This window comes from Mesoplodon mirus, assembly GCF_964341445.2.
Source record: "Mesoplodon mirus genome assembly, chromosome: 9".
Lineage (NCBI taxonomy): Eukaryota > Metazoa > Chordata > Mammalia > Artiodactyla > Ziphiidae > Mesoplodon > Mesoplodon mirus.
Window position 1 is genome coordinate 38,249,529 of NC_138985.1, and position 24,643 is coordinate 38,274,171.

General features: G+C 39.2%; 1 protein-coding gene across 1 annotated transcript in view; it reads left to right on the forward strand.

Annotated features, from left to right (window-relative positions):
• LOC309810705 (uncharacterized protein) overlaps positions 1 to 23,509 on the forward strand; it is a 578,315-nt gene extending 554,806 nt beyond the window's left edge. Inside the window, exons 7-8 of the transcript XR_014295044.1 lie at positions 22,059 to 22,150; positions 23,427 to 23,509. The gene's annotated coding sequence lies outside the window, so the exon portion shown is untranslated. The remainder of the gene's footprint in view (positions 1 to 22,058; positions 22,151 to 23,426) is intronic.
• Positions 23,510 to 24,643: the final 1,134 nt, after the last annotated feature.

Genomic DNA, 24,643 nt, shown 5'->3' on the forward strand with positions numbered 1-24,643 from the left:
GGATTATTAATATGAATAATCTGTTCATGTTCTAAAAGGAAGTCTCTGCTCTGGGCTTCAGTGCTCTCTCCCACATTTTCCTCATGCCACACCATTCTGTGCTAAGTGTTGTCATCCTGCACTGCAGAATTTTTTCAGTCTCTGCTTTAAGGTCACCTTAAGTACTTTTTTTTTTTTTTAAATCAAAGTGATGGTTAAGCTAGTTTTTTTCCTCTCTGTTATGCTCTACAAAATGTCTGGCCTGTATCACTTGTTACTGTGGATTGATTTCTTTCTATGTGGGGGCCCTGAATTTTTCTGTCTCTAATCTTAGGACATTGTGTTCTCCACCCATCTGTTTCAGGGTTCTGCCTACACAGCAGAGATGGGGAAAAAAAAGTTTTATATCCTACTTCTTTTGTTGGGCAGAGTAACTTCCAAATTGAATATGAACTAACTGCAGAACCCCTACCACTTGGGAATGTGGAGGTCTTGACATTTCAGTTGTAACACAGTGACACCCGCCCCTAAATCCATCAACTCAGTTCATCTCCAATAGACAACCGCATACTCAATGTCATGAAACTGAACAGGGAACATTTGTGGTAGCAAAATAGAATTTATGAAGCTACTACATTTGGAAAGTCAGATGAAGTCAAATATCATGGAAAGTTTTATATATATATATATATATATATATATTTTTTTTTTTTTTTTTTTTTTTTGCGGTACGCGGGCCTCTCACTGTTGTGGCCTCTCCCGCCGCGGAGCACAGGCTCCGGACGTGCAGGCCCAGCAGCCATGGCCCACGGGCCCAGCCGCTCCGCGGCACGCGGGATCCTCCCGGACCGGGGCACGAACCCGTGTCCCCTGCATCGGCAGGCGGACTCTCAACGACTGCGCCACCAGGGAAGCCCCTTATATTTTTTTATTTTATTTTTTTCAGCTGGTTACTTTCTTTTATTCAGAATAGGCTTTAGGAGGACATAGAAGGTTTTAGAAATAGTAGAAGGTTGGGATCTTAGTACCTATTTTTAACATGAATTTATAACCACCTCACGGTTCCCATTCTGGGTTGATATATATATATATATATATATATATATATATATATATATATATGTATGTCATGTTTTGAAATCCATACACATATTTGCTTTGTCACCTTTCTGTTATTAGCAGTAGGACTTTTTTTTTAACTTTCCAGTAATTAATGAGTAATACTAAAGGAATCCAAAATTACTTTTGTATTACTCATTAAAAAAATACTATCATAGGGCTTCCCTGGTGGCGCAGTGGTTGAGAGTCCGCCTGCCGATGCAGGGGACACAGGTTCGTGCCCCGGTCCAGGAAGATCCCACATGCCGTGGAGCGGCTGGGCCCGTGAGCCATGGCCGCTGAGCCTGTGCGTCCGGAGCCTGTGCTCCGCAACGGGAGAGGCCACAACAGTGAGAGGCCCGTGTACCGCAAAAAAAAAAAAAAATACTATCATAGACCTAGTGCTCATTGCTATTCAATTTGAAATCAAAGACAATATTGAAATACAGCTCTTTGAGGTCTTATTAAATGGTAAATCAGTTCAGCCAAGGAACTTATCATTCTGATTACAAGATTATTTTTCTAGTGATAGATATTAACATTGAGGTTAACAGTCTTGATGATAGAGAATATGTTTTAACAATTCCAAGTAGATATGAACACTGATCTGTGTGTGGTCACATAGCTAAACATTTCAGGATAGACTGGGATTCATATGTTAATCTCTGAAAAATCCAACAATGTTTGCTTTTTAGCTCTGTCACATCCTCTTGAAACAGACATACATTGCTTATATCCATTCTTTTTTAGATTTCCTTCCCATTTAGATCACCACAGAGCATTGAGCAGAGTTCCCTGTGCTATACAGTAGGTTCTCATTAGTTATCTATTTTATATGCAGTGGTGTATATATATCAATCCCTATCTCCCAACTCATCCTACCCACCCTTCCCCCCTTGGTAACCATAAGTTTGTTCTGTACATCTGTGACTCAAAGAATCATGAAGAGTTTTAAATGAAGGGCTGTATAAAGACTGAATAAAGGAACAAAGAAAGGCCACTTCATGAAAATAGTGACATCAAGACAGTGATATTTCTCATGACAGAGAATAAGATATATCTTATTTTTACTTTTATATTGAGACTCTTAAGTGGGATGCAAGTATTGTCATTATGTACATTAGTTTGCTTAAAAACATACCATGTGCTTCAAAAATTTAAATAGGTTTTTCTTAAATGTTAAGTTGGAATTTTTCATTAAAAGATGTGACCTTTTTTATAATCAACAAAAAAACTTTATTTTTTTCAGGTTGTTTTAATACTAAAAATAAATTGCTGCTGAGCACCCATGCATTTATACCAGAGCAGTATCCACAGTAGTTATTGCTGGAGGACAGCCATACCTGCTGAAAGCATAAAACTTGGCCGGAATTTACCCTTGGAAATTGAAAACTCATAGTGGCATGTGTTACGTTTGATAACAGTGTTACTTGGCAGAACAAATTAATGATGTTCAGTCAACATCAAAAAGGTACATTGGAACATATCAAAGTTATTTTGACACAATGGAAATGTGGTATATATAAAAAAAGATCCATCTGCATTTAATTTTATCCAAGTTTGATCATCTTTAGACAAATGTGACATCTGTAATTTTAATGAGGTGTCCTTAGCATTTAATTATCAGTTATTCATTGCAATGTTTTGGCTATCATGACACTTTATTATTTTTTCTATCATTTTTTTTTCTTTGCTATTACTGGGTTCTCTGTATGATGTAGGATACCCCTATTTCAAAGAAAAATGACCAGTAGGATCTTAAAACTGTAAAACATTAAATAAATTATATATATATAAATTGCATTACTCTGATATTATAAAATTTTCACCTATCTTGTTCACAGTGGTTATTTTGTCATTAGTATGCCTTGCCTTTAAATAATGTTAATACTGTCTCACAAATGTTTAAATTACTACATAGAAATGACTAGTTCATAATAGTTTCTTCCTCTTTAGTTTTATGTATAAAAAATTGTTACTTCACTGTTCTAGATATAAAAACCTCATGACAGTTTGAATACATAAACAAGAATGACTTTCATGGATATTTTCCTTTGAAAAATAGCAATGTACTGAAATACAATGCCAATTTCAAAATTTTGTCTTGAAATGTTTAAAGGCTCAATATTAGAGCAGTTGCTCTCATTTATGATTTGGGAAAATATAAATGCTACCAAATGTACCATAATGTCAATATGAATGGATTTTTCTGACACTGTAGAAGGTACTGTGGTATGCCACCCAGATCTTCTCTTTAGGGCTGAAGCATTCACCCTGCAGATGCAACGCCTTCTGCCTGTTGAATCAAGGAGGCTCAACCTCCTTGCCACAATTTCAAATACCCCTGAAAGACTACAGCTTCAGACCTCCACTGGGGTCTGGTAAGGCCTGTGCTAAAAATACAACCCTTTTCAAACTCCCCCTCTGCCCAGCCCCACTTCCCTGACTCTCTTACAGGAATTACTGGTATTTCCTAATGTAGCTACACCATGTAAATGTCTATCTTGGAATCTATTTCCTGGGGAAAATGACCTATGAAAATTAGTGCTGGAAAACAGGCACTAAAATGAGATTTTAGAACTATACCATCCACTGTCCAGATACCATCCATCACTGGTGTTAGATAAAACAAAGAGTCTCTGGCATGTGATTTTCTCCACTGGTGAATTAGAATAGGATATCATGGAAGAGAATGCTCCGGTGAGTACACTGTCTCAGACATTCCTAGAGTTTCAGGGAAGTGGCAATTATAATTACTATAGAACCAAATGGCTCTTGCTGGATGCTATTGATGCATTAGAGAAAAATATAAAAAGAACAGTAGAGGATGATTATTTACTAATTCAAGGCAAAGTATGAAAGCTAGAAGATCTCGCTGGTAAAATAGAAAAGTATCGTATCTACTGCATCCTACAGGTAGTAAAGACTGAGGTTCAGACCCAGAACTTAAGAGTAGAAAAGCTCTCAAGAGGACTGAATTCTCACCTCCAGCAAATCTACTATGCCAAGGTCAGATTCATTATTGGGAAGGAGTGGGAATCTAAAATTATTAAGTTTGGAAAAATCTTTATTTACAGACAAAAAGCCCCACTTGCTCCAGAGCCCTTTGGTCCTGCAGAAGTGGCTCATTGCTCTTTGCCAATGGCTGGGGCGCCTCCTACTGCTGGAACATAAAGTTAGAATTTATTTATATGGGGGCATTATTCATGATGCCATATTTAAATTCCTAGCAAGAGGGCTTCCCTGGTGGCACAGTGGTTGAGAGTCCGCCTGCCAATGCAGGGGACGCGGGTTCGTGCCCCGGTCTGGGAAGATTCCACTTGCCGCGGAGCGGCTGGGCCCGTGAGCCATGGCTGCTGAGCCTGCGCGTCTGGAGCCTGTGCTCCGCAACGGGAGAGGCCACAACAGCGAGAGGCCTGCGTACCGCAAACAAACAAACTAAATAAATAATTAATTAATTCCTAGCAAGGACCTTCAGAGACAGATGCTAACATTCTATTAGGATAGCTCTTAGAATCATGGAAAAAGCAATGGCTCATACTTGGTGAAACAAAAATGCTATGAAAAATTCTGGAAGAGTTCAAAAGGCTCAGAGATTAGACATGCTACAGTAGGTACACTATGCAAAGTCAAAAAAGTCAAAAAATCCACAAGATAACTGTTTCACAGAAAAAACATGGAGGACCCTCTGTTTAGCAAAGTGCTAAGAAATGTCTTTGTGAGAAAAGCACCAGCATTATTACAGTGGTGGCTGTCTTCTGTAGGATAAGGATAACAATAGGATTTGCTGTTACAGAAATGAGTTCCCTGAGAGCAGTGGGGATGATATCATCTCCCAAAGAGTAAAGGCCATATGGTGTTACTTAACCATCAGAGACAAAGTTGGAGCAATGATCCTAATAAGCAGCAAGGTTGAACTGGCAGTCAGGGTGGCCCGACTCATAATGCCTTGGAAATGGTTAATAGAATACAGTGTCCCTAGGGAAAGGTAGGGTACTGCTCCATCAACACAAACAGAGGAATGAAGGATGGATGATCAGGAGACTAAGAGTGGCTACCGCAATACAACTCACAATCCCTTGCAGAGGATCCAGACCTGAGCCAATTTGCAGATCCAGAACCCCTTGATTAAAGGACTGGTCAGGTCCCCAGGAGGAAGGACTCTGTCCTACTACACAAAGGGTATGTAGCAAAATTTTCTCCAGCACTTTACCAAAGGAACCTATGTCCATTTACTAAAGTAACTTCACACTGAGGACAAGGGAAGAGGTAGCTTTTTTAATGACTCTTGGACACAGTGCTTGAGTTGAGAACTATACCCAGAAAACTGAAGTATCAACATGTCCACTCCCTGTCCCCACCACTGTTATAATGAGAGAATGTGGAAGCCAGGCAGTAACTGTGTCCTGGCCTGTGTCAGAGGCCAGGACACAGTTGCCAACTAGGTCTACAAACATATTTTACGGTAATTTCCTTGGTCCCTAAATGTACAATGGGAATGGATGCATAGTAGAGTTGTCAGAATTCCCACATTGGTTCCATGGTTTGTGAGGCAGGAGCTTCATAGTGGGGAGAGCCAGATGGGAGCCTCTGAAGCTAACCCCACTTCCAGCCAAGATTAAATTAAGTACCTAGATTGTATCTCAAGAAGAACTAGCTAACTATATACAATAGCCAGGACATGGAAGCAACCTAAGTGTCCATCGACAGATGAATGGATAAAGAAGATGTGGCACATATATACAACGCAATATTACTCAGCCATAAAAAAATGAAATTGAGGTATTTGTAGTGAGGTGGATGGACCTAAAGTCTGTCATACAGAGTGAAGTAAGTCAGAAAGAGAAAAACAAATACCGTATGCTAACACATATATATGGAATCAAAAAAAATGGTCATGAAGAACCTAGGGGCAGGATGGGAATAAAGACACAGACCTACTAGAGAATGGACTTGAGGACACGGGGAGGGGGAAGGGTAAGCTGGGACGAAGTGAGAGAGTGGCATAGACATATATACACTACCAAATGTAAAACCAATAGCTCGTGAGAAGCAGCCACATAGCACAGGGAGATCAGCTCGGTGCTTTGTGACCACCTAGAGTGGTGGGATAGGGAGGGTGGGAGGGAGGGAGACGCAAGAGGGAAGAGATATAGGGATATATGTATATGTATAGCTGATTCACTTTGTTATAAAGCAGAAACTAACACACCATTGTAAAGCAATTATACTCCAATAAAGATGTTAAAAAAAAAACAGAAGAAGAACTAGCTAAGTATTTAAAAGATAGAGGGCTGATGGTCCCATCATATCCTCATTTACTTTCCATGCTGTTCCTTACACAAACCAAACAGGATTGAAGGATAACAATGGACTATTGCAAACTCAATAAGGCAGTAACCCCAACTGCAGTTCCTGAGCCTGATGTGCTATTTTTGCTAGATCAACAGACCTGAAGTAAACTACCGTGAATTTGAAGAATGTATTTTTTTCCTAAATCTATCAAGAAGCAGATCACATTCACATGGGACTGACTACAGTATATTATTTCAAGTTTCCCCCCAGGCTAGCTTTACCCTCCTGCATTCTATTATATTGTCTGAAGTACTCTGCAACGTTTAGATCATCTTCACAATATTATATTAGTCCATACGTCGATGACAACATGTTAATCAAACAAGATTACTGGTTCATCCGTTTGGTTAATCAAATGAAATGAAAGCATGTTAATCAAACCAAAATATACTTTTGTCCTAAATATGTTGGAGGCCTTCATAAACTATATATACTCTAGAAGATTAATATCAGTGATATTTTTATATGTCTTATGGTCTAGGGCATTCCAGGACATGTCCTTTACAAAGGACAGATTATTAGTTTTTTTGAGTCTATTACAATTTATTAACAGATAAATATTCATTTGAAATGTACTTCTATTAATCTTGAACTTCACAAAGTTAGAAAAATATCAAAATAATTAAAGGACATTATTATATCACATATCCCACAGCTAAGGAAACACAAGCTGACTGGACTCTTCAGGATCTAGAGGCAAGATTTGGGAGTTTTGCTCCAAATCCACTAAGTACATGTACTGGATTACACAAAAGGCTGCCAGCACTGAGTGGGACCAAGGAGAGAATAGAGCTTTACAGCAGGCCCAGTTTTCAGTGCAAGCATCTCTGCCTCTTGGACCATATGATCCAGCATACCCTGTGTCTTTAGAAGTATGTACGGTGGGAAAAGATGCAGTGTAGAGAATTCTCCAGCAGTAAAATTACAACACAGATTCCTAGACTCCTTGATCAAGGCCATGCCATCTGCAGCAGAGAGTTAAGTATCATTTGAAAAGTGACCTGCATTGTCCTTCTGGGCCTTGGTGGAGATATGGCAAATGACCATGCAGCCAGAATACCTCATAATGAGTTGCATTCCGTCCTAATGTAGGGTGGACCCAACAATAACACCTTGTAAGATTACATGGAACATGTGGGATGGGGCATGAGCAGGTACAGAAGGCACAAGGGTCTGGTTCACTAACAACTGAAGCAGATTTTGGTCTCTCTCATCTCAGAACTATGACTATGTCGGGGGGTCCCTTAAAACTAGATGATGGAGGCAAAAAACAAAAAAAGTCAACCTGGGATCATAGATACATCAGCTCAGTATGTGAATTTGAAAAACTGCTAATGCAGGTTATCTTCACCCAGGGAAAGATGGTGAAAGTCAGCCATAGGGGAGAGTCCTTGGAATGGTCAGAGCTTTGGACAGGATAGACCATCCACTTCATACAGGGAAAATGGCCTGAAATAAGAATATTTGTAATCTCATAGGCAGCAGTGAATGACTTGGCTATCAGGTCAGGGACATGGAAAGATAAAGGCTGGAAAACTAGGAGGGCTGGGGAAAATGTATATATAGATCTATGGGAACTTCTTTGTATTGTATGTGAAAGGCCACCCAAGAGCATCCACCAAAGAAATGGCACCAACAACATAGACAGAATGAGTCAGTCATTTGGTATCTGCCAGCCTCTGTCATTGGCCATCACAGGGCTCTGGACTTGTGAACAGTAACATGGGGTCCCATTCACTAAGGCTGATTTAGCTACTACCCATATTGAATGCCTAAATTTTCAGCAACAGAGATCAAATCTCAGATTCCAAAATACAGTAGGGCATTAGTAACTATTTAACAACTGGTTACCAAAGAAAAAAAAAGCCCTCATCTCTGTGATGTAATATTTTCAGCATGGTGAACCTGAAGTTACCAATAGGACATTACTGAACTTAGAGACTTGAAGAGATGGGCACAGTCACCAGTTGAGACACAACTCAAGCCAACTCTAGCACAGCACAACACTGCCATTACTGCACCATCCTTCCAAGAGACCAACAGGAACACGGTAGCAAGTTGATTACACTGGAAACTTTTCATCCGGGAATAGACAGTGAATCATCTTGACTGAGATCAATAATTATGTATATATTCCATCATTGGCTGCTTCTCCTACCCACAAGGCTTCAGTGAGCACTAATATCTATGTAAAGGTCAACAGAACATTTGCTCCCCTGATATAAGATCCATATAACATCATACTGAATATTAAAGAACCTCTTCCCAGCAGAGGAAAATGGCTGTGGGAACATGATCATGGGATAGAGTGGTTCTATAACATACCATACAGAAGCTGCCGGCCTGATAGAACAATTAAATGGATTTTTAAAGGTACAGCTACCTGCTTAGAAATGATCATCTTGAGCATATAAGGTGTCATCATCCAGGACCCAGCATATACCACAAATCAATTACAGTTATATTTCTTTACCAGGTTAAATACATGGAACCAAGAAGGTAGATGTAGAAGAGATCATGGTTTTTAAGAATCCTGGTTTCCTTTCTTTGGAAATTAGTGCTTCCAGTTCCTGAAATTCTAGGTTCTGCCATTCTAGATGTCTTATTCTCATAAAAAGTAAATACTTCTCCAAGGGGCCTAAGCAAGAGCCCCACTGAATTGCCACCTCTCATTCCCCAGCTGCACAGATGATTGTCTGCTGAGCTCAGAGCTGAATTGCCCTCAGAGGAAGGTCTCTGCCTCACCCAAGGTTACAACTTCTTTTCAGGGACGGCTGCACCGAAAGTTCTGACAACCTTACCTCAATTTTGGACATCTCTGAAGGACTATCCCAGATCCAGAGTTTCACTTGTGCCAGATGAAGCCTCTGCTTCAACTGCTGCAACTGTCACAGTTCAACTCCTCCCCATGCCCAGTCCTGCTCCCCTCACTCGCTCACAGATAAGAGGGTCCCACAAGTCCCTCTCATCCAACTACTTGCTTGATAATCTCCATTTTAACGTCTACTTCTGGCGAAACCCAAACTATGATGATACCACTGATCTCAATCTCATCTTCAAAGACTTGTCCCAAATTCTCTACCTTTTATTTTTCAGCCGACTTCATACCAAAGTTCTAAGACTTTTTTTTTCTTTCTTACTCTTACATCTTTAAAAAAAAATACCTGAAATATTGCTCGTGAAATCTGGCATTCAATTTTCAGAGTACATTTATATTTTCTAAAAATGAGCATTTCATCAGGCTCAAGTATCCACCTCTGAATGAAATTACTCCATTCCCCTACCGCCTTATCATAGATAGAACACAGTCTGACTTCTCAGTAGATCTGAGTGTTGTGAAGGGAAAACAACCAAAAAACTACTGTTCAATTTAAACAAAACCACCGACCTTTTAGCCAAGTCCCACATGTCATCTCTTGGTCTAAAACTGCATCACTATAAATAGCAGTTTCCTTGTGCCTCTAAAATAGCTACCAAGATTAATGTACAGGTTTTCTTATAATTGTAACAAATGTAGAGGTGGTGAGGCCTTCTCTTTTCAACTGTGAAAAAGGCTTTTGTGAATTATAAAGCCTATTATTTGACTTTTGAACACATCGTTAAATCTTTGTGTACTTTTAGAACTTGCTGGAAAAAAAGACTACTCACTTTTCAAACCCATTCAGGGTGTAAGTACTGCTAAAATAAATAGGGTGTTAAAATAAAACTCTTAACTAGGCCATTATATTGGTGAGATAAACAGTACTGCCAGGTAAAATTTCTCATGTTAAATTGGTCTTTATTTCCCAAACCTCTTACTTTTCTTTCTTAAAGCTGTCTAGCACCATGAAAATTCACAGATCTCAGGTACCGGTTTTGTTTTTCCTTTTTATCCCCCTCGTTTCAAAAAGATCACTTCCAGAGCGAAGAAGCAATGTTCTAGTTGGCTCCTAAACCATGTATTTTCAAGTAATTGGGAAAACTAGAATTGGGTCACAAGACAAATTTTTCTCTGTATCTATTAAAAGTGTACAGGTAAGAAATTAGTCACAGAATCCAAGGTGCTTCTTGATACACCAACACGTGGTGTATGAGCAAGTCTACTAAAGCAAGCAGTCAAGTTCACTGCAAATGGTACATCACAGGACCCGTATCTTGAAACAGCCTCTATCTCCATAACTCAACTTTCTTCCCAATTTGTCCTTAATGTCCCTCAATTCTAATGATCAGCAAATCCTAAAGTCAATTACAGAATTCATCTCCCATTTTTTCTCCAGTACTGCATACGATTCTCACCACAGATGTAACTGCTATGTCATTTTTTAAAAGACATGGAGATAACTCGAGTGTAGAGTAGATTAATGAGACTGTAATTGGCCTTAACATAAAATCAACATCCAGTGCATGCAGGATTGAAGAGAGGAAACATTGTTTAAATTTTAAGAGAAACAAGCTTGTAATTTGTAACAGGACATCCAATGAAATACATCCTTTAATGTGTCTTTAGGGAAATTACATTCAGGAAAATAGAAATACTTTACTTCCTATTTCTCTTTCCATTTCTCCTCTCTCTTCCTCTCTTTCTTGCTGCCTGTAGGTATAGTATTTCTTTTAGGACCTCAAACACAGCACTACATGAGTCCCGTAGAAAGCTTTCAATAGGGAATCAATGAGTAATTGAATTTAAAGTTGATTGAATTTAAAACACATTACAGCAATAAATCTGTATCAGCAGAAAGGCAAATCTATTTCCCAAACAAGATCAAAGAAGCACACCAACTGCATTACGTGACTTCACTGAAGACTGAAGCTTCTAAAAGGCTCACAGAGTAAGATACAAAAATACCTCTAGTAACTTCGGTAGAACTCTTTAGGAACTACAAGATCTTTGAACAAGACAAGGTAAATTTGAAGAAAATTTTTATTTGCTCTTATAATAAATTCCAGTTAAATAATTATCTCACACCACATAAGCAGTATACAATTCTCATATTTAAAAAAATAAACTGATATTGCAAGATTGTGTTTCAAAATATATAGTTGCTGATATTAAGCCTGGCCAACTCACAAGCTTCAAAGATCTGACTTAACTCAGAACTCACTGTCCAACAGTCCCCGGAATCTATGGCAGATTGAGTGGAGCCAGTAAAGTGAGAAATGAACAGGCCTGAAGCATTTAAAAATGAAAGTGACAAGTTACACCGAACTGAGCAGTTTAATAGCTTTCTTATAGTGCATGACAGTGGGAAGTATCTTTTACTCAAGATTCAGTACAGTCAACTAGGAATTTAAAACCCTGGTATGGGTTCATGGGATGAATGAATTCCACTCGACTTTCAGTTCACTAAGAGAGCAAATCACCTCTCCTCTACTTGCTCTGTGTATCTGCTTTATAAACGGGTGATAATCTCATCTCCCCTTGCATCTCAGCAGATGATGTGAGGTTTAAGTGAAGATTTTAAGGGGAAAATTCCTATAAATAATGACAAAATGTTGTAATCGTCCTCAAGTGAATTTAACCTTTATACATCATTAAAGCATCTGTAGCGCTCTTTGGAATCTACCACAGGCTCATCATAACCGGATGTTATTGTTTATTTTTGCCTGCCTTTTTCTTACTTTATACCTGATGAGATTCTGAATAACGTGAGAGACTTCTAACTAAAGACTCAGTCCTCAGCTTCACACCGTTTACCTCCTTCCTCAACACTTTACCAGGAAAAAAGAAAAAGACACATGGGAACTACTTGTAACTACAAGATCGATTGATTGATTCATTTCTTTAACCACTAGACACTTAATATCTGTAATTCCTCAAGCCTTCTTTCAGACATTAGAAATACAAAGATGAATATGGTATAGTTTCCTCATGCTAAGATCTCACAATCTGTAGCCTAAAGATCCCTGAGAGGTTGGACTCTTCCTGACTCCTGGGGAATAATCATCACCAGCCTCCCACTCAGAGCCACTCAGTCTGGGAAACATCAGCTGTAATAACAGGCCTAGGACTATACCTTATGAGGCACTTCTGGCTTTTTGTGAAAGCAGTTTGTCCCCAAATCACAACCCCATTCCCTGACCTTTGCCTTTTTCCAGTCAAATTCTCATAGCCTCTGCACAGTAGGATTCACTACAGTCCAGTTCTCTAGTGAGGTGTTTAAGAGCCCCTACTGCATGGCTATACTCTCTGGATTCAAATCTTGGTTCTTTCATTTACCGGCTATATACACTGAGGCAAGTATGGAAGAATTCTATGACTCATTTTCCTCATCTGTAAAATAGTGGTAATAATAGTACCTAGGGTGTTAGGAGGCAAATGAATTAATATCCATAAAGCATATAGAATGGCATGTGGCACATGGTAAGGACTCAGTGTCTACTAAGCATCATCGTTATCATCACTACTGTGTGCCGTGGATAAACGTACAGGTGGTCAGTAGCACAATGCTTAATACTGAAGGATCTACTCCCAAAAGCCCAATGGCCCAATCAATTTGAATATTCCCTCAACATCCTTTCTGTGTAAGAATAAGCTAGGCCAAGAATGGCTAACTTGATATTATAGAATGGAACTTCATTATTCATTGACTTTCCCTAGGACCCAGAAAATTTGATCTTGCAGCAAAAAGAGACACAGTCTCTAGATCTCTCTTCTAAACTGAATGGTACTTGCACTTACCCAGGGCCAGTGTGCACAATAGTAATGCCTTTGCATAGAAACTATACAGAGTCAAAATATCCTCTCATAAATCTGGTCCACCTCCAGCATTCCTCCACAGTAAATGGTGACTCTAACCCCTACAGTTACATAAGCCAGAAATCTTGCATTCACCCTTTATCACTCCTTCTTAGAACTTCATTTTCAACATCTATCTAATCAATCATGGATCCCATTGGACTTTGTTTTTGAGCTATCTCTGGATCCTATCCCTGTTTTTCCATTTTCATTCCCAGTCATCGTGATCCTTTACCTGAACTATAGTAAATTATGCCATGGTCACTTTAATTCCTCCTTAATTCATTCCCCCCACAGCCACCAGAATAATCTACTGAAAACACAAATGTGAATATGTCTCCCCTCTGTCTTATTTTAAAAAATGACTTTCATGGTCCCTGGAATGAAATACAAGATCATTGTCGTGACCTACAAGGCCCTCCAGCATCTATAGATGAAGTCAACCCAGGTCAAGGAACATCTTCCCCACCTGCTCTCACAGACTGGACTTTTTCAAATCCCCTAGGCAACTGAGCTTTCATCACTTTCACAATCGTGATCCTCTCCGTCTAGAGAGCCCCCTAACCCACACATTGTCTCTATTCTTTTGACCTACTAACACCCATTTCTCCCTCAACTATCCACTCTAGATCACCTTCTCAATGAGATCACACTAGGTCAGCTCATCTTTTAGAAATCAGTCATCTCCTTCCTGACACTTAACGCTGATATAATTGTTATTAACTGTACATTTATAGTAGTCCCCCCACTTGTCTGTATTCCAGAACCCCTGGTTCCAGTGGATACACGAAACCATGGATAGTACCAAAGCCTATATATACTATTTCCTATTCATACATGCCTATGATTAAGTTTAACTTATAAATTAGGCACAGCATGAGAATATCCAAATTGTCAGCCAGCATCACTGCATGTTGGGGCCATTATTAAGTAAAATAAGGGTTACTTGAAACATAAGCACTGCAATACCCCAAACAGTTGATGTGGTAACTAAGAAGGCTGCTAAGTGACTAATGGGCAGAATATGCAGGACAAAGGATGACTGACATCCGGGGCAGGATGGAACGGGACATTGAGAGATTTCATCACGCTACTCAGGATGGCACATAACTTCAAATTTATGAATTATTTCTGGAATTTCCCATTTTCAGATCATACCTGACCACGGGTAACTGAAGCCACAGAAAGTGAAACCTCAGATAAGGCGGGGACTATTGGATTAACATGTTTCCCCAAGTTTAATATAAGTTCCATGTTGGAGAGGGGCCTTGTATCTTCTATGCACAGTTGATCCTCATAGAGACTCAGTACGGTTTTTGATCCACAAATAGTTAGTTCATGAGTTAATTGTGACTCCACAGAGTTACCTAAGGCCAATTAATGTTCCAGAGAGCTCTGATTTACTAAAATCTTGATTCTTAATTCCACATTTAATTTCAGAATAAGACAGAACCAACCTCAGTACCTAATGTCTCACTGTTCTTTTATTGACAGCAAATTCAGGTCTTGGTACTGGAAGTTTGCCCAGCTCTTCACAAGAGAGCAAGGATAGGTCCTTTATTCACATGCTAAAAAAAAAATGAACATCATGTTTCTTAAAATCAAAGCTATAAATGTTACCTCCATCTTTGGGAGCTTCCATTTTGCCTGAAATGGAAGGAGCAAATTTAAGAACCAGTTTAAAGGCCTTCAACCGTGTGGAGTATGAGAAATTTAAAACTATCCTTATATTTTCTAGGAAAACACATGTTTTAACTATGAAGAGAAATTTGGAACGTATTTCTACCTTTATATGAGAGTGTATTTAAACCTTATATTAAGGCATTCTCTTTGCACTTTACATTTGCCTGTGGCAATGCATCTTGCAGGATGATTTCTCTGCAAGAAATCTTTAATAAAAAAATTTACCCCCATACTCTTCCAAATATAAATTATTAAAAGCAAATATACCCTTGGTGTATAAATTTCAAAAATCATTAATGAATTTAAAAAGAAAAAATCATTTAGTCTATTTCAAGAAAAACACTTCATCTGTGTTTTCCACTTATATTTTTGGCCACTCCTTTTCAGCTTTCTTCAAAAATACTCCTTTTTCCAAGAGCAACTTAAACATTTATGTTCTCTTAGATTCTGACTTGGCAATCCTGGTAAATTTCATTTTTCATTTTTATTTACCAAATATCTGCTTTCCATTCTGGGAGAGGATTATACTTCTCGACCCCTCAGAAGTCACAACTTGTGACTTGCCTTGATCATGGAAACGTGAGCAGAAGTTTTATGTGTTACAGGCAGAAGTGGTAAGGGTCCATCCAAGCTTCATCCCATTCTCTTTTCCCTCTGCATAATGATGAATGAGGTTCCATATACAAGTTGTTCAGCAGGGCTGTATCCCAAAGATTTTTTAAAGTCAAATCCCAACCACCATAGATATGTAACAAAACAGAGAAGTAAAGCTGTGTTACTGTGCATCATTGAGGTTTGAGGGTGTTGTGCTAGAGCATAAGCACATCCACAAGGACTGATAGAGCTATCCTATTTCCTCACTCTATTCCTACTCTCTAGCTCTGTACTCACAGCTTTAGCTGCCACCTATATGTTAATTACTTCCTCCCCCAAAATCTTTTTCGCCACCAGGAACAATCACCTAATCCCTATATGCATTTTCCACATGCCTCCTGAACAATTTTATCTGGCTGCTCTTCAGGCAATTGATAATCATAACCAAAACTAAATTTGTCATTTTTCTTTCAAAAACGTCATCTCCTTTCCCTTCCTCCAATACTACTCATCTGTGAGACTCATCCTCAACTGCTGTCTTCCTCAGCCCCACTCCATATCCAACTGATGGCCAAGTTTTGTCAGTTCTGCAACCCAAAAAGAATTTATTCCATTCTCTTCATCTCCTTGCCAGAGTTCTGGATTAGACCCTCATCATTCATTTCCTACGATTTTAAGACAACCCAGATTGTCTCCGTCCCAATGTTGCACGATCTCAATTTATTCTCCAAATTTTCACCAGCACGGTCTTTCTAAAATTCAAATGTGATTTTATCACTTCACTGCCTGGAATCTACCAGTGGTAGCCCAAGCATTCTGTACAATGTCCAAACCCTTCACAGAGCATTTGATGTAAGTCACTATCTGACTCTGAGCCACCTTTTTATTTTTATCCACAGGTGCACCACCACATTCATCTTACCAATTTGCCAGACCTCTTCCAGACGCACCATATTCTTTTAAACCTCTGTTACTTTTCATGTTTTGTCTATTAATGTTGCTTTCCTCCCAACACCTGAATGGCTAACTCTCCTCATCTCTCTGAGCAAAAATCACAACTCCGGACATCACCAAAAGCAGGAAGCAGATACAAACGAGTCCTCATGGACCCTATTCAATGCATGCATATCATATAAGAAAAATATATAGACAAAGAGATGCAAATAAAACCAAAGGCTAATAGGTCATGAAAACAGATGAAGTGAGGGTCTTTAAAAGGAAGGATTAATTAAAAGTATTCAGTAAAGAAATTCAATTGGGTACAAATGAAAAATGTTCTATTGGATTTAGCTATTACCTGGTACAGAAGCCAGTTTGCAGGAGGTTAAAAAGTAAATGGAAGGTGAGACTTGGAAACACAAAGTGCAAACAATTCTCCTAACAAAGTGTAGAGCCTTCAGGACAGAGAGACATGGTTCAAGGGCTAGAGGGGATACAATAGGAGGAGAGAAATTTCCTCAGTTTAGGATATCGGAGTTTGGAGACACATTAGTCAGAGCTGCTAGAGGGAAATTAGAGTCAAAGGCAACTCTTTTTAAGGGAGTTCGGGTCTCAGACAGTGGAATGTTAGCTAACAATGGACTTGCTGAGAAACAGATATTGCTTTGCCTGTAGAAGAGGAGGAATACAGGAGGGAACTTTATGTTTAGTCACGTCCAGGTTAAAGTGAGAGCAGCACTACTAAGTAGAAACAGCCTACAGATTTGAAGGTACTGGGGGGATGGTAGATGAAAGGTCACAGTTGACCTTTTGTAAACCACATCCATTGATTTCCTAAGAAAACCAAGACCAAGAAATGATTGGATTGTTCTCAGAGTGATGAAGCAGAATTGGATTTATCACATTCCAGCCTGTTTTCAAAACAGTATTTTTAATATGATTTTACCAAGAATCCTTGACAAAATCATTTGACAACATAAAATGAATTATCTATCTTTAAAAGACAGAATGATATAGGAATTCGTATTTGAATGATGTGCAGAGCTGGACAATGTACAAACCATGCAGATATATATATAAAGCAACCAAGAGCCACAATAAATCCTTGAAAGAAACAGAATCAGAGAGAGGTACCACGAGGCAATATCATTTGTTTAAAGTGTTATTTTTTGCTGAAAAACAGCCATATTTGGGGGTGTAGAATGAGCTTTCCTTACTGGAGTCACCTAATTCCTTTGAAATTCATTTTCCCTTTGCTAAGCTGACCTAACAAACCAGGATCCCATGCCAATATGTATAGATGTGTTGAAGATTAGTTAGACATTGCTTATAAAGCACATGGTCAACCTAGCAAAAATTATTCTATAGGTATAAACTATGAATCTATGTACAAACACAGAAAAATCAAATAAAATGCCAGCTATAGGGCTTCCCTGGTGGCGCAGTGGTTGAGAGTCCGCCTGTCGATGCAGGGGACACAGGTTCGTGACCCGGTCCGGGAAGATCCCACATGCCGTGGAGCGGCTGGGCCTGTGAGCCATGGCCGCTGAGCCTGCGCGTCCGGAGCCTGTGCTCCGCAACGGGAGAGGCCACAACAGTGAGAGGCCCGCGTACAGCAAAAAAAAAAAAAAAAATGCTAGCTATAATATACTGCTTTGGGGGAATATTATTTCTAAGAGCTCAGGATTGTTTCTAATTAAAACTATCTTTCTTTAAACCAAGCTTCTAGAGATTCTACAGGTTCCTTTTGCCTAAGAAATATTTAAAGCTCTGTGTTAGCAAAACACCTCTGACCTTGGACTTTCAGATTGGAGCACGCTTTGTTACAAGTACTTAGGTTTGGTGTTATAATGTCTTTGAGATATTTTATTGTATTGAATTTCTCTACACAGTTTGGACTTATTCTTAGAGATGTAATAAAAATTTATGTGGATAGCTGCACAGTCCATTGCTCTTAAAACACTTCTGCATATATTGTCATTAAAAACTACACGGGGGGGCTTGCCTGGTGGCGCAGTGGTTGAGAGTCCGCCTGCCGATGCAGGGGACACGGGTTCCTGCCCCGGTCCGGGAAGATCCCACATGCCGCGGAGCGGCTAGGCCCGTGAGCCATGGCTGCTGAGCCTGCGCATCCGGAGCCTGTGCTCCGCAACGGGAGAGGCCACAACAGTGAGAGGCCCGTGTACCGCAAAAAAAAAAAAAAAAAAAACTACACGGGGATGTGTTTACAACATCAAAAATCCACACGAACGTTCAAAAGATTTCCACAATCAGGTGTCTCACAACATTCCTGTAGCATTTTCTTTTCCCTTTTAGTCACTGATTTATATTAGAAAAACATACATGTTTCTGCCATTAGGGGGAAAAGACTACAACATGTTTTTTTATGCTCTGATTAATGTTGAGATACTTCAAACATTGCAAAAATGCACTTCTTCTGATGTTTTAACTTCTAGTTTTCATAGCCCTTTACAAGTCTGATTTTTCCTTTACTCATGCTACATCACTTTAATTTATTCTTGTTACTTGGCCCCAGAAACAGACGGAACAGCCTTAGGCTTGCAGGAGCCATTTGACCAATTGCTAGTTGGCAGAGAGGGGAAACACTTACACACAGCTCTCTGGCAGCCTGTGTGAAATGCATCAGCTCCATCTAGGATGGTGGGTAAGTGCCCACATCAAAAAAAAATTACACCATTACAACTGATACTAATAAATCTCAGAGGAATTTAACTTGAATGGGAAAGTTCCAGTTCATTATCTTTTATCACTTACAGTCACAACACCGTGCTAAGTTATTTTTGTTAATATCTTCAGCCAAGCCATCACACAATGCCTTTTATCTTTTGTGAAAATTATTATCTAGTTTTTGCAATAAATAATGCGGGTAGAGACCAGATAGCTAGTTTAAGATGAGCATTTTAATGGTTAGGTCAACTAAGTAGGGCATGTTCAATATCAGAGTCTTTTTTAGACACTTACTCAAGAAAAATAATGGAGAGTATAAAATGGTGCAAAAAAAGTTATCACCTGGTATACGAAAAGAAGTACTAAAAGTCAGAAAATCATCCCAGATGCAGAATCTACTTGACCATGTTACAGAAAAAAACTAAGTTCTAAACCTCTAATTTGCTTTTATATTTTTCTACCCAATTAAAGCACAATCATGATATATAGACACATTCCCTGGAAGGTTAATACTTTGGCACCCAAAGCAATATTCCCCAACAATTTCTACTTGGGATTAAGCAAAGTCTAAAGACTGAGTGGAGGAAAGCCAAAGAACACTGCATATAACAACTACTTATGAATTTTAGAGATTGGAGACAAATGCCTAAATTATTCATTTAAAACAGGCAAAAAATGTTATCTTCCTATATCAAGATCAATTCAAAACAACTACTTATATAACTTACATAAATTATCAGAATATCGCATTGTATTTTGTAGAGTTAAACACAATTCTTGGTGAAACTTTCTAGTTATGCCTTCTGTATTTGCCTTCTCAGAGAAACCTTTTGTAACTACCCAGTTTAAAGTAGTAGCCCCTCTCCATGGAGAGGTTACTTCATCCTTTACTTTCTCTAGTTTTTAAAAAAATTTCCTTATCTGAAATGCTATCATCTGCGTGTACTTGTCAACTTGGTTACTTTCTGCTTCTCTCCCCCTAAATAATGTCAGCGAATAGGATGTAGACATCTGCTTTACTCATCCCTGCATCCCAGCCCCTAGAACAAGGTTGGCCACACAGAAGATGCTCATGTCATTCCTGAATGAATGAAAACAGTTGGCTACTTTCATATAACTTTCATATAACATATAACCACGTTTCAGTTAGAATTTTTAACATGTATGCTTTTCAACTGAATTGAAAAACCTTATTTTATCCCCCACCCTACAAAAAAAAAATTGTCTTAACAATCATAACAATCAAAAGAAAGAGGAAAAGTACAGAAATTTATCACATTATCACCACAGTAAAACATTCCTTCTATGTTTAATCTTTAATGTCTTTGAGTTGACCCATCTCTCTGGGGAACAAGGCACACAATGTCTGCTGTTGGTATGTATTTGGGGATGTGGGTTAGGGTTGGGGACCATTTCAGAGGTTATCTTCTCCAACACTTCATATTCTCTTAAAACTTTAGACCAGGATCACTGGGGGGAGTATTTTCATACCAACACTGACCTGGAACAGTACATAACAGAATGAAGACACTAGTAATTGATGAAACCTTACCTTGATCTCCTCAGGAGCTAGTCAAGTACGTGTCTCTGAATCTGCACTGCAGGGTTTCTTCTCTCTAGAACTTACCTTAGTGGCTTTCTTCAGTTTCAGTGAAACAGTACCAGAAATATCTGTCAAATATAAGACAAAAGTCATAAATATAGTAAGGTCAAAAATGAAAGAATATCATGTAGGATGGATATCATTTATGTCAACGTAACATTTAAATGCCCAAATATAATCAGAAGTTTTACCTTCAGGAAAGCCTCTGGGAAGACCTGGGTCTCCTATAAAATTGCTCAGCTTCCTAGGAGAAAGGGAAATGAAAGAATCAAAGAGAGAAGGAAAAGCTGAAATAGAAGCAGTGGTTAGTCAACTGTTGTAGAACCAGTTACAAAGCACACAGGTGGAAATGATTACTGCCTTTGTGAAGGCAATTTCACAGAAGGTCCTGATCCAAAAACCTTCCCATCACCTCAGTACTCCTCATCTGTGGGTTGATATTATTTTCATTTTTTTTTACATCTTTATTGGAGTATAATTACTTTACAATGGTGTGTTAGTTTCTGCTTTATAACAAAGTGAAACAGTTATACATATACATATGTCCCCATATCTCTTCCCTCTTGCATCTCCCTCCCTCCCAGCCCTCTAGGTGGACACAAAGCACCGAGCTGATCTCCCTGTGCTATGCGGCTGCTTCCCACTAGCTATCTATTTTACGTTTGGTAGTGTATATATGTCCATGCCACTCTGTCACTTTGTCACACAGCTTAAGTCTCTGTTCCTTGTGTTAACTTTTCTCTCCTCTCTTTCCTTTCTCTAAAGCCAAGCAGTGAAGAAAGTGCTAGGGATGCTTTCGGCCTTTTCATTTGTTTTGTTCTCTACAACATGCAGGTCTGTTTTAAAAGGTGATGGATGCAAGAATTTCACTGCAAATAAAAGTTACAATACAATTACAGTATGTATAGCCTTCACCCATTTCCAGAGCTTGAAGCAAAATGCCACCAAATTTTACCTAACCTTTTGCTACTCAAAGTAGATAGTTTCTGCCCCCCACAAACACACAGCTTTTCTTTCCTTCCAAAATCCAGTATTGTGTTTAAACTAACCAGTCTTGAAAATGTAACTTCATGAATGGGATTTAGCTTGTATCTCTATAATAGCAAAGTATTACCAATGTAGCAACTAAGGGTTTGAGGTTTTGAGAATTATTTATGGGGATCCTACCTATAATGTAATATTTTTAAATAGAGAGTTGTACAAAGGAAAGAGAGATGGGAGAACAGATAGATGGAGACACAGAGACAGAAAGACACAGAGCCAGACACACAGAGAGAATAAATCAGGTCCAATCACAAACGGAAGCTCAAAATAGTTTCATTTTTTCCTTTGGTAACTATAACCTCGTTCCAAAGCTCTCCTGTTTTAGTTGTTCTTCCTCTTCCTCCTTTCCCCGCGGCCCAGCCCTCTGGAATCAGAAGCGGCCTAACTGCTTACCCTCTACAACACATCCTCCAGAGAAGCATTGGGAGAAAATGCAACTAAGATTTTAGCAGGTATTATAAACTAGGTGTGTCATGTATGCTGTCTTACACATTGCAAGTTCCTGGCTGTGTCATCATAACCATTTCACAGATAAGGAAGCTGGGGTTTCACCATTTGTTCATTGTTACCTAGCCTCGAAGGGAGAGATCTGGATTCAGGTCCTGTTTTATCTGACCTTAAAACCTATGTCTTTTCAGCACAGGGCACAGTCTCTCCCTCTACCTCCTTATCCAGACTTTCAATTGGCCAGCAATTGGACTGAATTAACTAGTTCCACCAGAGCCTGAATAATGAGTGAGACTTAAAATGCTTTCCCTCCAAGGAGGGCACATATTTACACAGGAGAAAATGTCCTTAATTAATGAAGGATTTCCTAAGGTAAACTTTCTGGGGTAAGCATCACTTTTCTGGTCGAGTGGCATTGGGGCTGAATGCTCCACTTGCTTCATTCATCAGATCATGGCTCTCAAACAGTCATATATATTTAGTCCCAAAAGATAACTAACTAGGCATTGTGCTACACAGTGTATTTTTTTTCAGTGATTGTTACCGGCAGGCTTTGAAGCAGTTGCTCTAACATTTGGGAGAACAGTGTTTGCGGAAGGAATTTGGTTCAGTTCTTAATAAACGCATTTGTCACATTCCTAATTTTCTTTCTGTACCCTTCAAATGCTGTTGCTTCCAAGGCTTAAAACGAGATAACCTCAGTTTGATGTTGTTATTGTCTCTCTTGTCTCCTGTAGGATATCTAGAGAGACAGAAGCGACATGAACTCTTGGCAGTAATAGGCTTTTCCAAAGGAACTGATGCCTCACATTCTAGGGCCATTTGAACTGCTTTAGTCAGGCAAGAGGGAGTAATAAATTAACCTCACTTGGTAGCCACTTCCTCAACTACAAATGGTGTTAATAGCAGCTTCCCGCTGGGCAGCTGTCTAGAGCAATTCGTTTGACATATAACCAAACAGTGTAAGAGGTCAGGGTCAAGTTTCCAAGCCAAAGTACCTTGAATCTCCTTCTGTCAACTTGTAGCTTTGTGGAATCCATTAACTCACTTTGCTTTCCTTGCTTAGGTTTTTATTGCATAAGAAGGAAATACTTACAGTATCTACCTAATTAGTCGTATGATTAAATGAGCAATGCAAATGAAGTGTATAAAAGAGTGCCTGAAGCACTCTGTGATTATATGTGAAATATATTTGTAATTCACTTAGTACTTCTGAAACACGGTATTCATATGTTGCATCATTTGTGGCCAGAAGGGATTCACTGTCATCATATTCTGCAGGCTATGAAAAAACAGGATTCATGTGAGGCTAGTAGCAGAGCACGTGTTTGGGACGGCATTCAATCCTCATAGGACAAAACAGGTAAATGCTCAAAGCAGGTAGAATTCACCAACTGCATAAAGTGGGGACTTGAGAAAAGAGAAGGCTGGAGCACTGGAGGCAGGATGAGAACTCAGAGTAGCTTCTCAGAACCAAAGAGGGTAACGTGCCATGAAACCTTAAAGAAGAAAATCAGACTTAATAAAAAACTGCTCAACAGATTAGAAACAGCGAGTTGCAATGATGAAAGACAATAATCTAGAAGCTGTCTGAAAAGCAAACGTGATTAAGGCAAAAATTAGGAACTATTATAGACAAAGAAAGATTATGGTTGAGCATACAGCTCTGTTTTAAATTGCTTTAACTGCATGAGGCACTGGTGAGAGTCAATTTTTTTTTTTTTTTGTGGTACGTAGGCCTCTCACTGTTGTGGCCTCTCCCGTTGCGGAGCACAGGCTCCGGACGCACAGGCTCAGCGGCCATGGCTCATGGGCCCAGCCACTCCGCGGCACGTGGGATCTTCCCGGACCAGGGCACGAACCCGTGTCCCCCACATTGGCAGGCGGACTCTCAACCACCGCGCCACCAGGTAAGCCCGAGAGTCAAATTTTGAAGGACCAAACTAAACTTGGAAAGAGACCCATTCTCCAGAAATGTTGAGACATGATCAAATAGAAGTAGAGTTGATAAAACTCTTATTTTCAATGAGGAGAAATTCATCCACTTAAGGCCTGGAGAGAGAGGAATGGGAAGTAGAGAAAAGCAGCAGAATAGAATATAGGAAAGTTTCAGAGACAAGTTCACCTATTAGCAAAAATGTCTTTCAATACTACTGCTACCTGCCATCCGCCACCTGTGAATCCCCAGTCACTGCCATCAGAGGCTACTTGCAATCAACCAACCAAACATACAACCAAATACATGAAGCTTTTAACAAATCTCTAGATTTAAAGATGAAAAGAGGTAAGAAGAGGCAAAAAAAAAAAAGAAAAAAAAAATCAGAAACATTCCAGAATTGCTAACCATTAGTAAAGATCCCCATTCCTACAAGATTCCCATGCCTACATGTTTGTCCTCTGCCCCCAATACATTTTCCCATGTGAACTGAACAATTTACTATATTCTGCTATATCATCAAATGTTCTCTATTAAAAACTTAACATATTAAATGTCTACT